At 40.3% G+C, this 22,715-nt stretch overlaps 2 pseudogenes; both read right to left on the minus strand.

The window, feature by feature from the left end:
• Window positions 1-7,701: 7,701 nt before the first annotated feature.
• Window positions 7,702-15,865, minus strand: LOC142635943 (putative inactive disease susceptibility protein LOV1; annotated as a pseudogene).
• A 525-nt stretch (window positions 15,866-16,390) lies between these two features.
• Window positions 16,391-19,119, minus strand: LOC142634569 (putative inactive disease susceptibility protein LOV1; annotated as a pseudogene).
• Window positions 19,120-22,715: the final 3,596 nt, after the last annotated feature.

Consider the following 22,715-nt stretch of genomic DNA (forward strand, 5'->3'; position numbering starts at 1 on the left):
GGTTCGGTTAATTCAATAAAAGACATAACTTTTCGGTTTTTTCAAAAATTGTAGAGTGCTATTAACTGAAAAGGTGTTTATTAAATAATGAAAAGACACAATTGTTTGGAATTTTAAAATGTGAATGTGTCATAAATTTATGTTGCCACATGGTCAACAAAAAGTCAAACGTTTCGTCTATTAGTTGTTATATAGATATAGATTTGTACAAGACAGTTTACAATAGGAAGGTTTTTGAATACAAGAGTCAATTACAAGTTTAAATCTGTCAGTATACAACTTTAACCTTAATGGAAACGAAGGCATGTGAGAACTTAGCCCATGGGGATGTAGACACAGCTAGGGAGAAAAAACTAAAGGTGGTGGAGGAAACAAAAATGTTAAGCGTTCTGTTTGCTACACAATTGGGATCGGTGGAGGTTGCTAAGCAACCCTGCCGGGAGCAATGAGTCTTCTTAGTTGGAACTGTCGAGGGCTTGGGAACTCTCAGACAGTAAATGCCTTAAAAAGGGCTATTAGGATGGAAGATCCCACTATAGTTTTCTTAATGGAAATGAAGTCGGACGTGGAGTGGATGAAATTAGTTCGTAATCAGTGTGGCTTTAAAAAGAGTTTTACAGTCCCTAGTGTGGGCCTCAGTGGTGGTTTGGCCTTATTTTGGAAGAGTGATATCAAAATTGAGGTGCATAAATCCTCCTTGTCTCATATTGATGCGGTGGTTAAGGGGGGTGATAGATTTGGTCCTTGGCACCTTACGGGTTTTTACAGAAATCCAGATACTTCTCTACGAATAAATTCATGGAATTTACTTAAGGAATTAAGCACTGCTTCTCAGCTCCCTTGGATGGTGATGGGTGATTTCAATGAGATAACTTGCTCTATGGAAAAGGAAGGAGGTGCTCTACGGCCCAACCATAAGATGGCCCGTTTCAACTATGCTATAAACTTTTGTGGCTTAAGAGATGTGGGCTTTATTTGGCCTAAGTTCATGTGGCTGTACCAGAGGAGGGATGGAACCCAAATTCGTGAAAGACTAGATAGGGCTCTAGCGTCCCAAGAGTGGTTTTTGTTGTTTCCTGTAGCAAGGTTGTTCCACAAGTCCTCCTCTGTTTCTGATCACAGTCCACTTCTCTTACAGTTTCTGTACAAACCAAAGCAGGGGAAGAAAAAGAAGTTGTTCCGTTTCGAGTCTATGTGGTTGGGTGATGCGAGATGTGAACAGGTGATCTCAGAGGCGTGGAGTGAAGGTCTATCTTCTTCTTCCAATTTCCCGATTTGTACGATGTTTAGATGAGTGTAGATCAAGGCTGGAAGCTTGGAATAAGTCTGATTTTGGGCATGTGGGGGTGAAAATCGCCCATCTTCAAAAGCAACTAGAGTGGTTGGAACTGCAGTCAACTTCCCCTGATGTGAACAGAAAACTCAAAGATATCCAAGTGGAGCTTAATTGCTGGCTCGAAAAAGAAAATGATATGTGGAAGTAGAGGTCTCGACTAAACTGGTTTAGAGATAGAGACTGAAATACTCAATTTTTCCATGCCAAAGCTTCTGCCTGCTTCCAAAAGAATTTGATTGAAGGGGTGTTCAACTGTAACGGTGTTTGGCAGGAAGAGGAGAAGGAAATCGAGAGGGTGTTCGTGGACTATTATAAGGATTTATTCACTTCCTCAAACCCCTCAAATTTTATGGATATTGTGGATGCCATTCAGCCCAAGGTCACAGATGCCATGAATGCCAGACTGACTAAGGAGTTCCAAGCCGAGGAGGTGCACAGAGCAGTGAAGCAGATGTACCCACTGAAAGCCCCTGGCCTCGATGGTATGCCTTCTCTTTTCTTTCAACATTTTTGGTCTATGGTGGGTAATATTGTCACTAAAACAGTTTTGGATTTCTTGAATTTTGGTGTGACCCTTCCTAAGTTCAATGAAACCCACATTTGACTGATTCCTAAAACTAAAAATCCTACTAGAGTGACGGAGTTCAGACCAATTAGTCTATGTAATGTGATTTACAAATTGGCATCTAAAACTTTGGCAAATAGGCTTAAAAGATTTCTGCCTTCTATCATCAGTGAGTCCCAAAGGCTTTTGTGAATGGGAGGTTAATCACTGACAATGTTTTAGTTGCCTTTGAAACAATGCATCACATTAATCAGAGAAAAGGGGGTATGAAAGGTGAGATGGCGTTGAAACTTGACATGAGTAAGGCATACGATAGGGTGGAGTGGACGTGTTTAGGAAAAAATCATGGAAAAGTTGGGTTTTCACCCAAGATGGATAGGCTTAATGATGCAATGTATATCATTAGTCTCTTATGCCATCAGAGTTAATGGCAAGCCGAGTGATCCTATTACCCCTTCGCGGGGCCTCCGCCAAGGTGACCCTCTCTCCCCCTACTTATTCCTGCTGTTTGCTAAAGGTTTGTCAGCCTTGATTAAGAAAGAGGTGGCTGTGGGAAATATGGAGGGTGTTTCTATTTGTCAGGGTGGTCCTACTATCTCCCACCTATTCTTTGCAGATGATAGCATTATCTTTTGCAAAGCTACCCCTGAGGAGTGTGATGCCCTACAGCAAGTCTTGAACACCTATGAACAAGCATCGGGTCAGCAACTCAACAGAGCAAAAACCTCGCTCTTTTTCAGTCCTAACACAATTGAAGGCTTGCAAGAAGAGATCAAAGCCAGATTTGGGGCTCATGTGATTAAACAACTTGAGAAGTATTTGGGTCTCCCATCTCTGGTTGGGAGAAATAAGAAGAACACATTCCGAGAAATAAAGGAGAAGTTGGTAAAAAAGCTAGCGGGTTGGAAGGAGAAGCTTTTGTCTAAGGCCGGTAAGGAAGTACTGATAAAAGTTGTGGCACAGGCCATTCCTACTTACTCAATGAGTTGCTTCAAAATTCCCGACTCGCTTTGTGATGAGATGACTAGCTTAATAAGGAATTTTTGGTGGGGTCAATGTTGTGGGGAGCGTAAAATGGCTTGGATCAGTTGGGATAAGTTGTGTGCCCCTAAATCAATCAGGGGTATGGGTTTTAAACAACTTAAAATTTTTAATCTGGCATTATTGGCAAAACAAGGTTGGAGGTTACAGTTGTGTCGCGATTCTCTAGTTTACAAAGTTTTCAAGGCTAGATACTGTCCTAATTGCGACTTTGTTCAAGCCCTGATAGGGTCTAATCCCTTCTATGCTTGGAGGAGCATTTTGGCTGCCCAAGACGTTGTAAAAAAGGGCATGAGATGGCAAGTGTGTAATGGGCATAGTATTCAGATTTGGAAAGATAAGTGGTTGCCTACTTCTCCCTCTCACAAAGTTGTTTCCCCTCCATCTATCCTCCCACCTGAGGCCAGGGTGGCCTCTCTGATTGATGCTGAAGAAGGAGTCTGGAAGCAGGAGGTTGTCCAAAGTCTTTTTCTTCCTCATGAAGCCGAGGTGATACAAGGAATTGCATTGAGCTCCAGGCTACCAGATGATAGACAGGTTTGGGCCCCAACAGCAAATGGACATTTCAGTGTGAAAATTGCGTACAAGTTGGCTGTAGAGATGAACCGCAGGGCTACCTATGGGACGGTTTCTGATGATAGTAATCTCAGGAAATTTTGGAAGTACATTTCAAAGGTAAATGTTCCCCATAAAATCCGTCATTTCATGTGGAGAGCATGCGAGAACATTCTGCCCACAAAAGATAACTTAGCGAGAAGGAAGGTTTTATCAGATGGCAGCTGTGATGAGTGCAAGGCAGAGATGGAATCTTCGGGTCATTTGTTTTGGGCTTGCCCAAGGACTCGTGACATTTGGGCACTAGCAAATTTGATTCCTGGGAGTATGAATCTTACTTTCAATTCTTTCCTGGACCTACTGTGGTATGCAATCATGATAGCTAAATGGGATCAAGAATTGGTAGAGAGAATCATCACGATCTCTTGGATGCTGTGGATTAACAGGAATGAAGTAAGGAATGGTGGAGTGAAGAAACCTGGGCAGGCAGTAATTCTAAGCGCCTTAAATTATTTAGGGGAGTATCAGTCCAGCCAAACTGTCAAGTTAATGTAGTCATTGAAAGCCCCTGCCTCATGGACCCCCCCACCTCCAAATTCTTACAAGATCAACGTGGATGGAGATGTCTTTGCAGCTAATAAATCGGCTGGTGTGGGCCTTCTGATCTGTGATGAGGTTGGGAGGTTGGTTGGGGCTTGCAGTAAGAAGCTTAGCTCCCCCCTTGCTGCTATTGAAGCTGAAGCTAAGGCCATAGAATGTGGTCTTCAGTTTGCCAAAGATATGTTCATCCAAGACTTTGTGCTTGAATCTGATTCCCTAATCCTTGTTAATGCCCTGAAGGAGTTATCCCCCCCACCCACGGTAGTGGCTGCTTTGGTGTATGGCTCTCTGTCTGCATCACATGAGATTAGGAAGGTAGTTTTCTCACATGTAGGGAGGCAAGGAAATAGGCCTGCTCATTTATTAGCCAAACATGCTTCTTGCATTGTTGATTTCTCTGTATGGATCGAAGAGACTCCTTGTTTTCTTGAACAAGCTCTTCTCCATGATGTTATTGTTGGTTTGAGGTATTAATGAAGTTGAAAGTTTCCCATAAAAAAAAAAAAAAAAACTTTGTCCTTGATTTTGGGCTGGACTTGCGCTACTGCAGTGATCTGTAGTGCATTTATTTTGGCTAGAAATTCTCATGGTTGGTCGTTGCTTCTTCAGCGGAGACAACAGCCAATTTATTAAATGCAAATATAATATTTTGGATAAATATTATGATACTTTTATTTGAATACCACTGCCAGTTTTGGATAAATATTAAGCACAATTATATTATAAAATCCACTTCCCTACTAATACTCAATGACTAACCACAAACCAGTGTACTCCTAAAATTACTCCTCAACACACACGTAACAAATACCCTTTTTTTCTCCATTAAACTGTTGTAGCAAGATTATGAGCCCGTTTGGATAAGCGTTTGCACCATACAAACGCACGTTTTTGAATCAAAACGCAAAATTTCCATCGTTTGGCATTGCAATTTTTTAGCGATTGCGTTTTCAAAAATGCCAAATTTGGCATTTTGAAAATGAAATACAGTCGAACTTTTTGGAAACCGCAATTCTAAAAACTCATCACAATCCGAATTTGAAGGGTGTCAATACCTAAAATATCCTCAAAATTTTGCTTAATGACGAAATTATTGTTTAATGACAACTTGTACCCGCTACTTCTCGTTGTTCTCTATGCAAGTTGTAGAGCAACATCACAGCAAAGCTCCAATGGTAGCTAAGACACACTGAGTAGAGGCTTCTAGTCCTAGTGTACCCAAATCGCATGTAGCATCATATATTGGAAGTAAAAAGAAGACGCACTGGTAGAGCCTTAATTGCACCATCTGCAAACTCAATCACCACAAATAGAGAATGCCATTGCTGCAGGCTCTTTCTTTCTCCCTCTCCCGTTAGCTTTTCACTACGTTACTTTGTGATTTGGGTTTCAACTTTTCAACTCTATTTTGTTTTTGTGGTTTAGAATAGATGGTAGGCCTGACTTGGGAAAGTAATTTATTATTATTGAGTGGTGAACAACTATAGTGGTGAGGACGTGAGGTGACTGTATTGGTGAACAGCTGGGGTGTCTGACTAAAATTATTTTATGAGTGTACTTTGGTGATAGAGTTGTGTCCTATTTTTGTAATTTACACTCAAATAATATTTTTAGACAAATATAGATCAAATGCTTAATTGACAATAAAAAATTTATTTCTCAATATTTTCATAAGTTTTGCCAAATGCTTAAAAATGGTTTTAAAAATTGTGTTTTAAAAACGCACATTTTAAAAATGCTTATTTTTAAAAACGCACTTTTTAAAACAACTTATCCAAACAGACCCTATACATTTATCAAAAGACTACACTTGATTAAGAAGTACAATACCACTCTGCAAATAATCTCATTGCTTTCATTTATTGGGAAAAGAAATAGAGGCTTTAGTCACAACCCTGTAATTTAGCACATAATCATAAAAGAAATGCCAATAGAGAAGTATTTTTCTTTCCCTTTTTGTCAATTTAAAATTCCATCATTGAAAATAATAATAATAATAATAATAATAATAATAATAATAGTAATAGTATTGAAAAAAAAATTGAAGGCCCTAAAAATCGTGTTCGGTTTGGGTGCAAATATCAATAGGGAAAAAAAAAATTAGAGTAACAAACACGTATGGGTGCTAATTGGGTATTGGGATCGAGCATCCACGAGTAAAATTTTAGGGTTGGGTTTAGGTATACCTGACCCAAACCTGGTCCATGGCCATCCCTAAACTGGTATGCTGATTCACAATACTTAGAGAAACTTTCATGTTTCATAAAAAAAAAAAAAAAAAATATATATATATATATATATATATATATATATATATATAAATAAAAATTTTCCATGAGCTTCTTGAAGACCTGATGTATTCACAATTCCAGAAAATGTGGGTTTGTAAGGACTGAATTCTACAAATCATTACGATTTTTTTTTTTTTTTTTTTGAGTAGCTGTCCGTTCCGAAGATGCACTATAGTAGGTTGTACAATATAACATAGTACGTTACCCAATTAAATTCAAACACATCACTCTATTAAATTTAATTTTTGTAATAATAATTGCCCAGTCAATTGGTCAATGACTCAATATAATTATGGGTTCGAATTTAGGGCAAATTAGAAATTTTCATCCTTAATTATCACCTCAATTACCCTTGTAACTCCTTAAACTTTCAAAATGCACTATCAGCCATGCTATCTTTGTCATGAACTTCAAGGTCTGTTTTAAAGTCTTGTCTATTTGAATTGCTCACCTCATCATATGATTCCAATCTCAATCTACTACACAATGTTAACATTACAATATGATGATCCAATTCAAAAAAAAAAATTTCATCTTTTAATTTGTAAATTGGAGCACAAGAAGAACAAGAATAATTGTTGTTTCATCTCAGTTTGTAAATCAAAAGCCGTTTTGTGATTGGAAATAACAAATGAATAACCTAACTACTTGTCTTGTTTAGGGAAAGGGACAATTAGCACAACAAACCGAATAATTATACAAGAAGAATCATCGAAGTACATTAGTCACAAACAGATATATCTGTCCAGAAAGAACATATAATAACCCCACACCCAATAAAAGAATATACAGACAGACAGTAGCATTTCGTTTGCGACAAAGGATAAAATGTTATTCTTAGTCATTTGCATGGCAAGCATATGACTATTACATATTATTGATCAGATACCATAGAAACAACAGAGATAGTAGCACTTTTTTTTTTTTCTTTTTTCTTTTTTTCTAGCAAAGAGATAGTAGCACTTTGTTTGTAACAAAGTGTACGATTTATTTGAGTCATTTGCATGGCAAGTATATGACTTTATTGATCAAATACCTTAGAAACAAGAGAAACATAAAAAATAATAGTAAAGAGTACCTTATGGATGGTGACCCAAAGAGTTGATTAAGACATCATCTCCAAACAGATGAGTTATGAAAGGAATGATAAATCTGTAGTTGCAAGTTGCAGTGTCAAGATCTTGATGATTCATTGATTAGTTTGAAGAACTAAAAAACCAAAAGGAACAGTCGAACAGAGAAAGATTAAGAAAGACAACCTCAGGTCGGTAAATCTTGAGTTCCATGAAGCATTGACTTGTGATTATCCACAATTAAAATGGGATGATTTCATTATACCTTTTGTGAATTCCACTGGCATATCTTTTACCTTCAATTCACGAATAGTCTTTAGATGCTTTAACCCAGTGGAGACCTTCAAATTCTTGCAGGACCGAATCTCCAACTTCTTGAGTCTCCGCATTGCTTGTCCCTCCACAATCCATTCTTCCAGTTCATGAAGCATCCAGAATTTCAGAACTTCAAGCCTGGTAAAGCCTCCTATAGAGCAAACCATGGTTTTCCCAGTATAAGAACCTGAGTAGAAATAGAGGGATTTAAGCTTGGAAAGCTTCTCTAACTCTGGCATTGGATCATCTGAAATTCCAGAGGCTGATAAGGTAAGTTCAGTCAAGCTTTGAGGGAGTCCGGCAACGTTTATGATGATGGATGGATTTTTTAATTTACCAAATAAGTAAATACTTGAGAGATTGACGAGTCCTGACAAGTGATTCACATGTAGATCTTGAGGTCGGCCCATTTAATCAATTGATTTCAACATCAATGTTCGAAGGCCCTTCAGTTCCACAGCAAAACTATCTGTCAATTGTTTTTGCTGTGACAAGTCTAACTGGAACGCCAATTCCAATCTCCTAAGGTTTTTCAACCCGATGAGGAAATGCTTCATAGGGCTGTCCTTATGAGGAGTGAGCATATACCCGCCCGACCCGAAGGACTCCTTATCTACAAATGCACCCCGCAGTATTTGGAGATTTGGCGGAAATTTCTCATTTCGTCCTTGCCCAATTTTGCCTCGACAAATCTCACTCATGTACAAGTTTTGAAGCTTCTGCAATTTCCCTATTGTACTGGGGAGATTGCGGATATAAGTATGATTGACATCCAAAGTTTCAAGGTTCACTAAGTTGCCAATTGATGATGGAATGTTCTCTAGGTAAGTCCACCTTAACCCTAGATATGTTAACTGAATTAATTTCCCTATAGTGTCAGGCAATTGATGTCTACATACTTGTTCAAGATCAAGTACCTTTAATTGTAAGAAATGCCCACTTGCAATGCCGTTACGAAGGGTGGTACCTGAGAATATTTAAAAAAATCACCACACTGAGAGTGGTGAGGGCTGTGCCTATATAGTCATTTACAGATTGTACAGCATAATTACACATAAATTTTGATGACAAAATAAATGGAAATAATTGGCTAAACAAGCTCCTATAATTGAGGGTCAAAGGTTGCACATATGGTAAGCCTTAGATTATGGCAGAGGATCCTCAACACCCCCCCCGCAAGCTAAGCGTTGGATTAGGACAAACGTGAAGCTTGGAGCGAAGAAATTGAAAGAGAGGCCGAGGCAAACTTTTAGTGAAAAGATCGGCAACTTGTAAGTGAGAAGGCACATATTGGGTGCGAAGTTTGCCAACGACAACAAGTTCGCGAAGAAAGTCGTAGTCTAACTCAACATGCTTGGCCCACTTGTGAGAAACAGGGTTGGAGCTCAAAAAAATGGCACTTTTGTTGTCGCATAATAGAAGAGGCTGTTGTGAAAGAGAAACTTTGAGATCACAAAGGAGATGCATGAGCCAAAGAAGTTCAGCAGCAGTGAGAGCAAGGGCACGATACTCAGACTCACAGCTTGAACGAGAAACTGTAGGTTGCTTGTTGGCACTCCAAGAAACCAAATTGTTGCCAAGGTAAATGGAATAACCAGAGGTGGAGCGACGAGTGTCTGGACATCCGGCCCAGTCGGCATCTGAGTAAGCAACTAAAGCACCAGGAGCAATGGATGAACGAAAAGTGAGGCCAAAATGCAGTGTACCTTTGACATAGCGAAGAATGCGCTTTACAACAAGAAAGTGGTCTTCAGTCGGAGAGTGGAGGAACTGATTGACAGAGTTGACTGCATGAGCAATATCGGGACGCGTGATAGTCAAATACTGAAGGGCACCTACAAGAGATCTGTAAAGAGTGGGATCCGAAAACAGAGGACCATCAGAAGACAGGTGCTGAGAAACAACCATAGGGGTGTGAACAGGCTTGCTATCAAGTAACTGAGCGTGAGTGAGAATGTCACGCGCATATTTCAGCTGATTGAGAAAAAGACCATCAGTGGTTGGTGTAGCTTCAAGACCAAGGAAGTAACTGAGAGAACCCAAATCCTTAGTAGCAAACTCAGAATGAAGCTTACAAGTGAAGCGGTCAAGAAGAGAGGAGTTGTTTCCTGTAAGAATGATGTCATCAACATAAAGAAGCAAATAAATAATGTCAGACTGCCTGTGAAAGACAAAAAGTGATGTGTCTGCACGACTGCAATAAAAACCAAGGTGAATGAGGAAAGAGCTGAATCGCTGAAACCAGGCACGAGGTGCTTGTTTGAGGCCATAAAGAGCTTTCTTCAACAGACAAACATGATTAGGAAAGCGAGGATCAATATACCCAGGAGGCTGTTCCATATAGACTTGTTCAGTAAGATGGCCATTGAGGAATGCATTTTTGACGTCAAGTTGGCGGAGAGGCCAGTGGTTGGTCACAGCAAGTGAAAGGACAACACGGATAGTGGTAGCCTTGATGATAGGGCTGAAAGTGTCAGTGTAGTCAAGTCCAGGTACCTGTGTATAGCCTTTGGCAACAAGGCGGGCTTTGAGACGCTCGATAGATCCATCGGGCAAATACTTGGTCCGAAACACCCATTTAGAACCCACAATGTTGGTGTTGGCCGGTCGAGGAACCAAAATCCAGGTATGATTATTTTGCAAGGCTTGAACCTCTTCATCCATGGCAACAAGCCAAGCAGGATTCTTAGTAGTTTTAAACCCTTTGGGCTCAGTGGAAGCCAAGAGAGCAGAGAGAAGACCAGAGGATCCCAAGAAAGCAAGATTTACCGGGTGTCGAGTTTTGAAAATACCAGCTTTGGCTCGTGTGAGCATAGGATTAGAACTCACTGGAAGGGCAGCAGCAAGAGCAGCAGGGGGCAGCTCAGTGGGTACAAGAGAAGCTGGGCTAGGATCCGAGTGTGACAAAGAGGGACCTGCAAGAGAATCATCGACTTGCAAAGACTCATCCACGGGATCAGTACAAAGAACACAAGGGCTAGATTCAGATTGAGTAATGTGCGGGGAATGGGGCACAGGAGAGGATGGGGGCATGTCTGAATGGGGAAGACTTGGTTCCAAAAAATTTGAAAAGTGGAGGGAGGATATGGGTTGAGCGTGGGAGGTATCGAGGGAGGGAAAATAATTTTCATCAAATTGAGCATGTCGGGTGATATATAGCCTAGAGGTAGTGGGGTCAAGACAATGGAACCCTTTATAAGAGGGGCTGTATCCCATAAAAATGCAAGGAATACTACAGGGGGAAAATTTATTAAGCATATAGTCACGTAAACAAGGATAAACACGACAACCAAAAGGATGAAAATTTTCATAATTTGGAGGAGAACCATAGAGAAGCTCAAAAGGGGACTTACCTCCGAGAAGTGGTGTGGGCAAGCGGTTGATGATGTAAGCTGTAGTGCTAAAGGCGTCAACCCAAAAACGAGGAGAAGTGTGTGAATGGAAAAGCAAGGCCAAACCAGTCTTAGTCACATGAAGATGTTTTCTTTCAACACGACCATTTTGGGCGGGAGTATATGGACAAGACAGTTGATGATGAATGCCAGAGGTACGAAGATGAGTTTTAAAGCTATTGCTAGTAAATTCTGCACCACCATCACTTTGAAAAATTTTGATATGAGAAGAAAATTGATTTTCTACACATTTTTGAAATTGAACAAAGATATCATAGAAGTCAGATTTCAATTTTAAGGGATAAAGCCAACTAAAGCGAGAATAATCATCAATAAACAAAACATAGTAGGCAAAACCCAAATTTGATTTTACAGGTGAGGGACCCCATATATCGCAATGAATAAGATCTAAAACATTAGATGGCCTATGTTCATTGAGAGAATAAGGCAAACGATGACTTTTCGCAAGTTGACATGTATCACATAATGTAGGAGATAGCAATAAGGAGGTAAGAAAAAGCTGTCCTTTTTTATTTAATAAAGAAATAACAGAATGATTTACATGGCCAAGGCGAGCATGCCATAAATCATACGAAGCATGAAGAGATTTATTTTTAAGGACAGAAATAAAGGCGGAATTTCCGCACTCTAGCACATATAAGCCTCCATCACGTTGACCGGTTTCCACCACCTTTCCCGTTTGATGATTCTGAATAGTGAAAAAATTATTAGTAAAGGTAACGGATAAAGGAAAATCATTTGTTAATTTGCTAATGGACAAAAGATTTTTAGTGAGGTGGGGAACAACCAAGACATCTAGCAATTGAAGATTTGGGGAAGGGGAATGTTTACCAGTGTGGGTTATGGGTAGAGACGCACCATTCCCTACAATTACACAATCCTTACCCGTGTAGGTGGTGGAGTGATCCAAATTGGAGTGGGCTGGAGTCATGTGGGCCGAAGGCCCCGTGTCCAAACACAAATCAGAGGCGTCATTCCCAGACAGAGAGCATGAAGAGGTGAAGGCTTCTGCTAGGTGCGCCGTGGGTTCATGCTTGTCATAGCGCTGCCTGCACGGGTCTGCATAATGTCCTTCCAAGCGACAAATCTGACAGCGAGGCGGATGGCGACCTGGGTTGGTGTTGGCACGGCCCTGTTCGTGACTGGAAGAGTCACCGCCGAAACCATTTCCGCGGCCTTGTTTGTGGCGAGAGAAGCCACCTCCACGATGAGAAGAGTTCCGGGTAGCAGTGAATGCTGCAGCTGAGTGCGCCGGAGGCTCTAGAGATTTTTGAAAGAGTTCAAAACTCTCAGCTTTAGACACAAGGTCAGAGAAGGAAGGGAGGGGGGTTTGAGCCATTTGAGCAGTAGAGAAACTGGAGAAATCAGGCCCAAGACCACGGAGAAACCAATGGACTTTGTCGGTTCCATCAACAAGGTGACCAATGGCGTGAAGCTGATCACATAAGGCCTTGAAAGCACGGACATAGGTAGTGACTGGACGGGTCCCACGTTTCATCAATTGGAGGTCATCTTTGAGACGGATTTCATGAGCCTTGGAGCGGTGGCTGAAGGTTTTTTCGAGGGCGGTCCATACCTCACTAGATGTGGAGAGGCCAACGGCTTCAGCCATTGCTTCTTCTGTGAGGGAGGAGAGGAGAAGGCTAAGAAGGTGTTGGTCAACTGCTTTCCACGCCAGGTGTTTGTTGTTTGGTGTCTGAGAGGTAGGGGGTCGAATAGGGGTGGCAGCACAAAGGTTCCATCCACATGACCCAGCAAACCTTGACTCTCAAGGAGGGGAAGAAGTTGACTCTTCCATAGAAGATAGTTGGAGGAGGAGAGCTTGATGGTAACCATGTGAATCATGGTGTTGAAGGGAAGAAGGGTGGAAGAAGAATCAGAGGCCATTGTGGATCGTGGGATGATAATCCAGGTAAGGCTCTGATACCATGAGAATATTTAAGAAAATCACCACACACTGAGAGTGGTGAGGGCTGTGCATATATATAGTCATTTACAGATTGTACAGCATAATTACACATAAATGTTGATGACAAAATAAATGGAAATAATTGGCTAAACAAGCTCCTATAAACAAGCTCCTATAATTAAGCCTTAGATTATGGCAGAGGATCCTTAATAGTACCTACATCTTCTCCAGTTCCTTCTTGAGTATCAAAGCAGAGGATGGACCTGGGATTTTTGTAGGCTTGCATTCTAGAATTCATTGAATCAATTACATACACATCAAAGTCCAAAATTTTTTTCTCTCGCAACCAGAGTTCCCGTAGAGTATCAGGGAAGATACATGTCTTGACCTTCCCATTCTGCTTTCTTTGCCCTGCTTGAACCAAGTTACGCCTTATCAACTCTTGCAGAAACTTCTTTGCAATGGCAACAGATTCAAGAGGCTCTTGCTTATCATCCTTTTGTTGTACCAACCCTTCTGCAACCCAGAAGGCGACTAATCTCCTCGAAGCAATTTCAGAGTCTCTTGGGAACTGTGCCAAGTAAGAATAACATTTAGGTAGTCGTGGATCCAAAAACAAGTCTTTTTCATGTCTTTCAAAGTTTTCCAACCATGGTGTTTGGTAAGCACTGACATGGTCCAACACCCTTGTCAAGTCCTTAATCATCACTTTTTTCCCAGACAATAGATACCCATAGCTTAAGATGGTAAGTGGCAAGCCTCCACATCTTTTTACAACTTCATTTGCCTGTTTTTTCCATTTTGATAAGATTTGATCAGGCAGAGAAGGTTCAGGTTGAAAGCGCACCATCTGGGTAAACAAATCCCAGCTCTCATCATTGGTTCGTAGTTGAAGTCGGTATGGGGTGCTGCTTCGGTCAGCATTTGAAGCTACACTATTGTCTCTTGTGATGAGCAAAATTCTTCTCCCATTTCCACAATCCTGGAATGCTTCTTTTAGAGTATCCCAAATTTCCTTGTTAGAGACTTTGTCTAGAACTAGAAGGTACCTTTTGGGCTTCAAGAAATCATTCACCTCCTTGAATGAGTACTCTTTTTCCTTCCCTGTCCTATGATTCGGCAGGACATTTTTTCCTAATCTTTTTAGGAGTACATCCTTATTACAGTCCACCGTATCAGGTAGAGCTACCCCATTTCTGAAAGGAAAATGTTTCTGAATAGCTTTATGGTTATAAACCACCTTTGCCAGAGTTGTCTTACCTATGCCTTCCATCCCCACAATGGGAAGTGTGGAGAATGGCTCAGTTTCAGTGGTTAGCTGCGAGACCATTTCGTGTACATCATCTTCCAAGCCGACCACCGAGATTGTGTCCACCCTCAATTCAATGCGACATACCCTTATGCGTATGGAAAGAAGTCTAAGAGCTTCCACGAATAGGTCATTTTCTGCGGTGAAGTTTCGCCAAAGATCTGTCTCCTTTTGAGAACTACGGTTTCTCCTTTGTGAGGCTGATAAAGAGACACAACTCATTGCATCTTTCACAATGATCTTCATTTGATTATTCCATCCCTTTATTGAATTGGGCATGCCTTCTTGGACTGCTTTTGCATCTATGAGAACTTGGTCCACATCATCAAAATAATCAGGTAGCTCTTCTAATTGAGAAGCTACCATGAGTTGTTCCTGATTGATCTGCTTGCGAAACTTGTCCAGAAGATTTAAAATTTCCTTGTCATCGGTTGTGGCCTGAGTTTTCTGTTTTGGGGAGCGATCGACAGATTTCTGTGCAACTCTTCTGATGAATGTGAAATCAAATAGAACCTTTTTATAAAAGAGGTCCCAGAGCCGTTTCTTGATGTTGCTAAAGCTCTTCTTGAACTGACGCCTCGCCCACCAATTACCAATATACGAAAACCATCTCATTCGATCTGCTGTTTTCTGTGTGCTATCAATTGCGTTATGCAGGTCGCTGATGATATCCACGGCTTCATCCACCCAAGCCTTTGCCGTTTCACTTTCCTTTGGAATCCCTGCTAAATCTTGCAGGAAAGCATGCAGTAGCTGCTGTGGCAACTTGCTGGAGTAGTCTATTTCCTTTCGCTTGTCAGTCACTAAGTTTGGATTCTTAGCCATCAGAAATTTTAATTTCCTTGCAATAGAGACACCTGGTTTTGGCCCCGGAAGATAAAGAGAAGAGTTGTCTTCCTCTATTGGTCTGTCCTGCAAGCTTCTAACAATAAACCTTGACCGCTCTAATGATTTACAAATTCAGGGTCGTGTCTTACGAATTTGATCATTTATTTCAGCGTTGCACGAACCCAACTCAGCCTGGTGGGCGCAAGTGCTTATGAAATTCCTGACAACAGAGTAAATCGATTTCTGCGATTCTCTTGTTTCAGTCAGTGTTCGGTAGGATTCCTCGTAACCCTGTACCTTGTGAACCACGGCTTTGGTTTCTTCCACCCAATCTCTATCAGCATCACTTAGTTGTACAATGGTTCCTGGTTTCAGTTGAGAATCCCGAAGTTGATTGGGTTTCTCATCTATTTTTCTCCCGGATTCCAAAACCTCTTCTACATCTTTTATGATAGCTTCCAAGAGATTGAGATTCTTTCTACGACGCCGGTAACGATTTTCCACCCATCGAAGAAATAAATAACTAAGAAAAATGATGAGAATGTACCCACACCCGATGATTATGAGGAAAATGAACAAATCAAGAACATAGGCATTAGAAATTATGGATATTACAGGTGAAGTTTCCATGGGTGCTGGGTGCTCTGTTCTTGTTTTTTATAACAAACAAAGCTTAATGAAATTACACACTTCCTGTAATAAAAAGAAAGGCCCCATTACATGGTCCAAAAGTGATCATTAATGACTTGGAATAATAGAATTCGTGAACCATAAACAATCCCAAAACTAGGGAAGGCAGATATGGTTTGAGGAATTACCAAGTCCTAGATTCATAATAGAATACGTGAACCATGACCAATCCCAAAACTAGGAGGCAAGGCAAATTTGGCTTGAGGAACAACCACCCTTCACGGATTTCACTATATACATCTGGGCAATTATTAGTTTATAATACAAAAAAATTTGGCCAACTCTTCTTTATCCAACGCTCGCGTCATTCCTAAGGAAGCACAAGTCTGTAATTACAAGTTGCAGTGTCATAATCATAAGTCAGTAATTTTTTTTTTTTTGAGGAAAAATAAAAAAGGAACATAGAAAGAAAACAAAAGAAAACCTCACATAGGTGGAAGCTTGAATTCCATTCTTCATTGACCACTACCGATCAATAATTATGACTGGAAAGACAGCAATATGGCCCCAAATTCGGTCCTTGTTGTTCTCAATTGTTTTTGTGAAATCCACTGGCATATCTTTCAACTTCAATTCACGAAGAGTCTTTAGATGCCTCAACTCTGTGGTGTTAGGGACCTTCAATTTCTTGCATGACCGAATCTCCACCTGCTTGAGGCTCGGCATTGCTTGTTCCTTCATCTTCCATTCTTTCAATTCCTGAAGCATCCAGAGTTTCAGAATTTTAAGCTGGGGAAAGCCTCCAGTGGAGCAAACCATGTGTTTCCCAGTATAAGAAGCTGAGTACAAACAGAGGGATTTAAGGTTGTGAAGCTTCTCTAACTCTGGCATTGGATCATTTGAAAGTCTAGAGGCTGATAAGGTAAGATCAGTCAGGCTTTGAGGAAGTCCATTAATATTTATGAAGATGGATGGATTCTTCAATTTTCCATACAAAGATAGGTAGTAGAGATCTACGAGGCCAGACAATTGAGTCACATGAAGATCTTGGGGTTGACCCGTTTCATCAAATGATTTCAATGTCAATTTTTGAAGGCGCTTCAATTCCACAAGACTCTCTGCCAATGCTTTTTGCTGTGACCACGCCAACTGGAATGACAAATCCAATATTTGAAGATTTTTCATCATGTTAAATGCATCCTTCAGAGGACTTTCCTTATCCACAAATGCACCACGCAGTATTTGGCGATTTTGTAAAAATTTCTTGTTACGCTGATTACCTTTACATTGACTTTCAGGTTGATGCTCAATTTTGCTTCGAGAAATCTCACTCATGTATAGGTTTTGAAGTTTCTTCAGTTTCCATATTGAACTAGGGAAAGTGCGGATATAAGTACGCTTCACATCCAATGTTTCGAGGTTCACTAAGTTGCCAATTGATGATGGAATAGTCTCTAGATATGTCCACCTTAATCCCAGATACGTTAACTGGATTAATTTTCCTATACTTTTAGGCAAATGAGGTCTGAATACGTGTTCAAGATCAAGCACCTTTAAATATAACAGATGCCCACTTGCAATGCCCTTCTTAAGGTAGTGACCAAAAGCTACTCCAGGTTTATCTCCTTCACGAGTATCAAAGCAGAGCAAGGAGAGGGGATTTCTATAGCTTTGCAATATATTTGGTGTTGATGAATTTATGTTGCCACCAAAACTGGAATCTTTTTCAATGGAATAATAAAGTACGTGCTGATCAAAGCCTGAACTTGGATTTTCTCGCAACCAGAGTTCTCGCAGAACACTGGGGAAGCTGCATGTCTTGACCCTCCCATTAAGCTTTCTTTCCACTTCTTGTACCAAGTTGCGTATTATCAACTCTGACAAGTGACAAATATTTCTCCGCAACAGATTTAAGAGGCTCTTGCTTTTCACCACTTTATTTTACAAGCCCTTCAGCAACCCACAAAACGACTAATCTTCTTGAAGAAATTTTAGTGTCTCTGGGGAATTGTCCAAAGTAAGAAAGGCATTGACTTAGATGCGGAGGGAAGTCTTTTGCATTTGTTTCCAAGTTTTCCGACCAGGGTGTTTGGTTAGGAGTGACATGCTCAAGTACCCTTGACAAGTCCTTAGACGTCACTTCCTTCCCGGACAATAGATACCCATGATTTAAGATGGAAGATGGCAAGCCTCCACATCTGCCTACAACCTTTTCTGCAAGTTTTTTTTAATTCTGGTGAGAGTCCATGATCAGGCTTAGAAGGTTCAGCCTGAAAGCGCACCATCTGTTTAAACAAATCCCAGCTCTCTTCTTGTGTTCGTAGTTTAAGTGGGTACATGATGCTTGTTAGGTCAACATGTGAAGCTACACTCTCGTCTCGTGTGGTGATCAAAATTCTGCTCTCGCTTATCTTATCTCGGAATGCTTCTTTCAGAGTATCCCAAGTTTCCTTACTTGAGATTTTGTCCAGAACTACAAGGTACTTCCTACCCTTCAAGAAATCATTCACCTCTTTGAATGAGTAACCTTTTTCTGTTCGTTCCCCATGATTTGCCAGGACATTTTTGCCCACTGTTTTCAGGATTTCATGCTTATCGTCCACCATATCAGATAGAGACACCCAGTATCTGAATTCAAAATGTTTCTGAATAGCTGCATGGTTAAAAACCATCTTTGCTAGAGTTGTCTTCCCTATTTCCATCATCCCCACAATGGAAAGTGTGGAGCAATTCTCAGTAGTGACGTTGGTGGTCAGTAGTGAGACCACTTCATGTATGTTATCTTCCAAGCCGACCACCGAGTTTGTCTCTTCCCTTAGTTTAGTGCGGCAAACTTCCATGCTCATGGCAAGAAATTCCATAGCTTGCTCGAATCGCTCAATTTCTGTAGAGGACTTTGGCCAAGGATCTATCTCCTTTTGAGTACTGGTGTGGCTCCTTTGGGGTTGGGAGGATGACAAAGAACTAATTGCATCTTTAACATTGATCTTTATTTGATCCTTCCAAGCCATCCTTGAATTGTTTAAGCCTTCAACTGCTTTTGCATCTTTGAGAAGTCGGTGCACTTGCTTGAAATCATCCAGTAACTGTTTGAGCCGAGAAGACACCTTGGATTGCTCAAGATTGAGCTGCTTGTGAAACTCATCTAGAAGATCTAAAATTTCCTTGTCATCAGTTGTGGCCTGGGTTTTCTTTTCTGGGGACGGACCGACAGATTTTGATGGAACTCTTTTGATAAAGCTAAAATCAATCATGTACTTCTCGGAATTAGTCCAAGAAGTGTCATTAGGGAGTACAAGCCAACTTAGGGAAGAGGTGACAAATTTGGCAAAATCTAATAATTTGCATGAATCTTGGAATGACAAATCACACTATGCAGTTACTTCTCCAGAATCTGTGGAAGGAATTAATCCCAAAAATAGTGGCCTTGATTTTTCTCTATTCAATTTCGAAACACAACTCAGAGATATTGATTAATATCTCACTCAATACGACCCCCAGAATCCTCCTTGATTTGGCCCCGCTCTGCAAAATAAGTCTGACACTTTTATTCAGCTCCAACCAGCCGAAAAGATGAATGCACATGCTATTAGTGAGACAGCAAGGGCTTCCGACTTTCCAAGTTAACTACAAGTTATGCCTAATTGGACACGTAAGACTAAGTCCAACATTGCCAAAAACACCCCAAACACTAAAGCTACTCGGGGTAGTTTGAAACGAAGACTGGAACAGGATGTAGATCACTTAGAATTATCTCAGAAATGACAACAGATTTTGATGAGTGAAGAAGTAACAACCCTTGTATTGGTGGAGGCTGATCATCGGCCCCGCTAACAACAATGAATTGCTTAGCATGGAACTATTGGGAGCTTGGTATTAGGTTCATATTTTGTGTAATTGACTAATCCTTTGACAAAATGCACTTTACTTGTAATTGGGTAGATCTAAGATGGGTTTAGTATTTCAAGAAACATGTTGTCCAAGTCATGTATTAAAGACATGAAATTTGGTTCAAGAAACAAGTGAAGAAAAGCTGTTCATTAAGTCTCAACAGATAGCTCACAGATGCCTGCTATCGAGACTTAATGTAAAGCTCAATAGATAGCTCGACAGTGGCTCGATATATCAAGAAATAAGATTTTAGAATTTCCAAATCTGAAATTCGGCCTAGTCTTGCATATTTGTTTGGGGTTTCTTTTCTCACAACCCTAGACACATATAAGACTTATTTTAAAGGCCGTCACATACAGATACAAAATCCAAGAGACTTATTTTTCTATGTGAAGTTACCGCATTTGTGTGTCATAGGGTTTTGAAACCAAGTGCTTCCAGACCTTCATTGTTGATAAAGTGAAGAACTTTGCAGCCAACAACATCTATTCAAGTTGTTGGAGTTAATCATGTACTTGGGATTCGTGCAAAAGGATTAGTCACAAATTGGAGGTTTGCGCATCAAGAGAAAGAAGACTACTATAAGATCAAACCCAATTGGGTATTGGAGTAAAGGTTCAACTGTAAGTTGGTATTTCGAGTTAGGTCAAGGGTAGTTGGTAAGATTCCTTATACTTGTAACCACTTGATTGTTGATTAGTGGATTCTTGAGAGTGATAACTTTAAAATCACCTAATGAGGCTTTTTCCTTACGAGGTTTTCCCCATTTGTCAACAAATCACTGTGTCTAATTTATTTTTTGCTGCATTTAGTATTTTTGGGTGCCTCCATGATTTGCATGAAATTGAATTTAATTAATCAACTTGGGTAATTGAATTAATCAACTAGAGTCAAGCTATCTTAACTCAACACTTGGAAACCCACGTACGGGGAAGGAGCTTGTAGAAATTATATGGGCGAAAGATCCCTCTATTGTGTTTATAGCTAAAACATGGACAGATGAAGCTAGGCTAGACCTTGTACAACGAAACATTGATTTTGAGCATAGATGGGTGGTTTCCAATGGTAATAGAGGGGGTGGATTGGTTCTTTTTTGGAAGGAAAAAGTCAATCTCACTGTGGAAGATTCATCAAAGCATTCCATAGACACTTGCATTGACAAGAACACTGAACATGCATGGTGTTTTACTGGTTTATATGGCCAACCAGAAGCAACACGGAGGTTCAAGGCTTGGAAAAAGCTTCCTAATCTTAATCACCACCCTAATCACCCTTGGATCTATATACGAGATTTTAATGAGATTACAAAACATAACTAGAAATTAGGGGGAGCCCCATGGAATAACAAGCAAATGCAGCTATTTTGAGAAGTGATAAATGAATGTGGGTTTATGGACATGGGGTTTGTTGGCCCTCGTTTGACTTGGAGTAGGCACTTTGCGGACAAGTGTTCAATTTGGGAAAGAATTGATAGGGGACTTACTACCACTGAGTTCAATATGAAATTCCCAGTCCTTAGAATTAATCATCTCCACTATGATTCCTCGGACCATGCACCTCTTTTACCTAATCTCTCAGGCCTAGAGCCCTCCCTCCATGGATTTTTTTTTTCTTCGTTTTAAGGAGATGTGGCTATTTGATAGTTGATGTGGGGAAACGGTGGAGACATCTTCGAGGTCATTAGGTAGCCATGAACCTAATAACACAATTTGAAAGAAGATTGATAAATGTGACAAGGACCTTGCGTGGTGTAATCTGAATTGCTTCGGTAGTGTCTAAAAGGAGCTGGAAAAAAAGAAAAGGTCCTTGATTTAGGCTAAGGGGGAGGCTATCCATAGTGGGTACAATGATTGGTTATAGAATTGAAGGTCAAAGTGAACGTACTCCTAGATAGGGAAGCTCACATGTGGAATCAACGGTCACGTGTTTTGTGGTTGAGAATGGGTGATAGGAATACTTTGTTTTATCATAGTAGGGCCATGAAAATACAGAGGAAGAATTCAATCAGGGGCATTTGGGATGATTTCAATTAGTGGCATGAAAATTCGGAGGAAATAGCTGCTATTCTAACCAACTATTATCGGGATTTGTTTTCCTCCTCCAATTCGATTTCTATTTCTAATGCTCTGACACATATAACTCAGGTTATTACCCATGATATGAACGATAAGCTTTCTAGGGAATTCCATGAATGTGAGATCACTAAGGCTCTAAAGTAGATCACTTCCCTTAAAGCTCCTAGCCAAGATGGTTTGCTACCAGTCTTCCACCAACATTTTTGGAATACGGTAGATCATGATGTTACTAGCTTAGTCCTGTCCTGGTTGAATATAGGTACTCTTTCTTCTCCAGTTAACCATACTTTTATCACCCTCGTTCCCAAAATAAAAAACCCAAAACATGTCCAAGAATATCGCCCCATTAGTTTATGCAATGTATTGTAAAAGATTTTTTTCCAAAGTTTTTGTTAATAGATTGAAGAAATTTCTTCCAATAATATCACTAAACACCAATCAGCTTTTCCCGAGGATTACCTTATTTCTGATAATATTTTGGTGGCTTTTGAGACCTTGCATTGCATGAAGAATAATAAGTCCAGTAAGTCGAATTTTATGGCTCTCAAATTGGACATGAGCAAGGCGTACAATTATGTTGAGTGATTTTTTCTAGAATCATTGATGAGACAAATGGGCTTTATTGAAAGGAGGATTTCTCTTATCATGATCTGTGTTAAATCAGTCACCTACTCAATTCTAGTTAATGGGGATTCTAAGGGTACGATTCAGCCTACCATAGGCATATGGCAAGGAGATCCTCTATCACCTTTTCTATTCTTATTGTTTATGGAAGGGCTACAGGATCTCATTAGACATGCATCCAGTGTGGGGGAGATTAGAGTTTTTTCCTTGTGCAAACGAGGACCAAAACTAACTCATTTGTTGTTTGTAGATGATAGCTT

The sequence above is a fragment of the Castanea sativa genome, chromosome 5 (genome assembly GCF_040712315.1).
Source record: "Castanea sativa cultivar Marrone di Chiusa Pesio chromosome 5, ASM4071231v1".
In the NCBI taxonomy this organism is placed as follows: domain Eukaryota; kingdom Viridiplantae; phylum Streptophyta; class Magnoliopsida; order Fagales; family Fagaceae; genus Castanea; species Castanea sativa.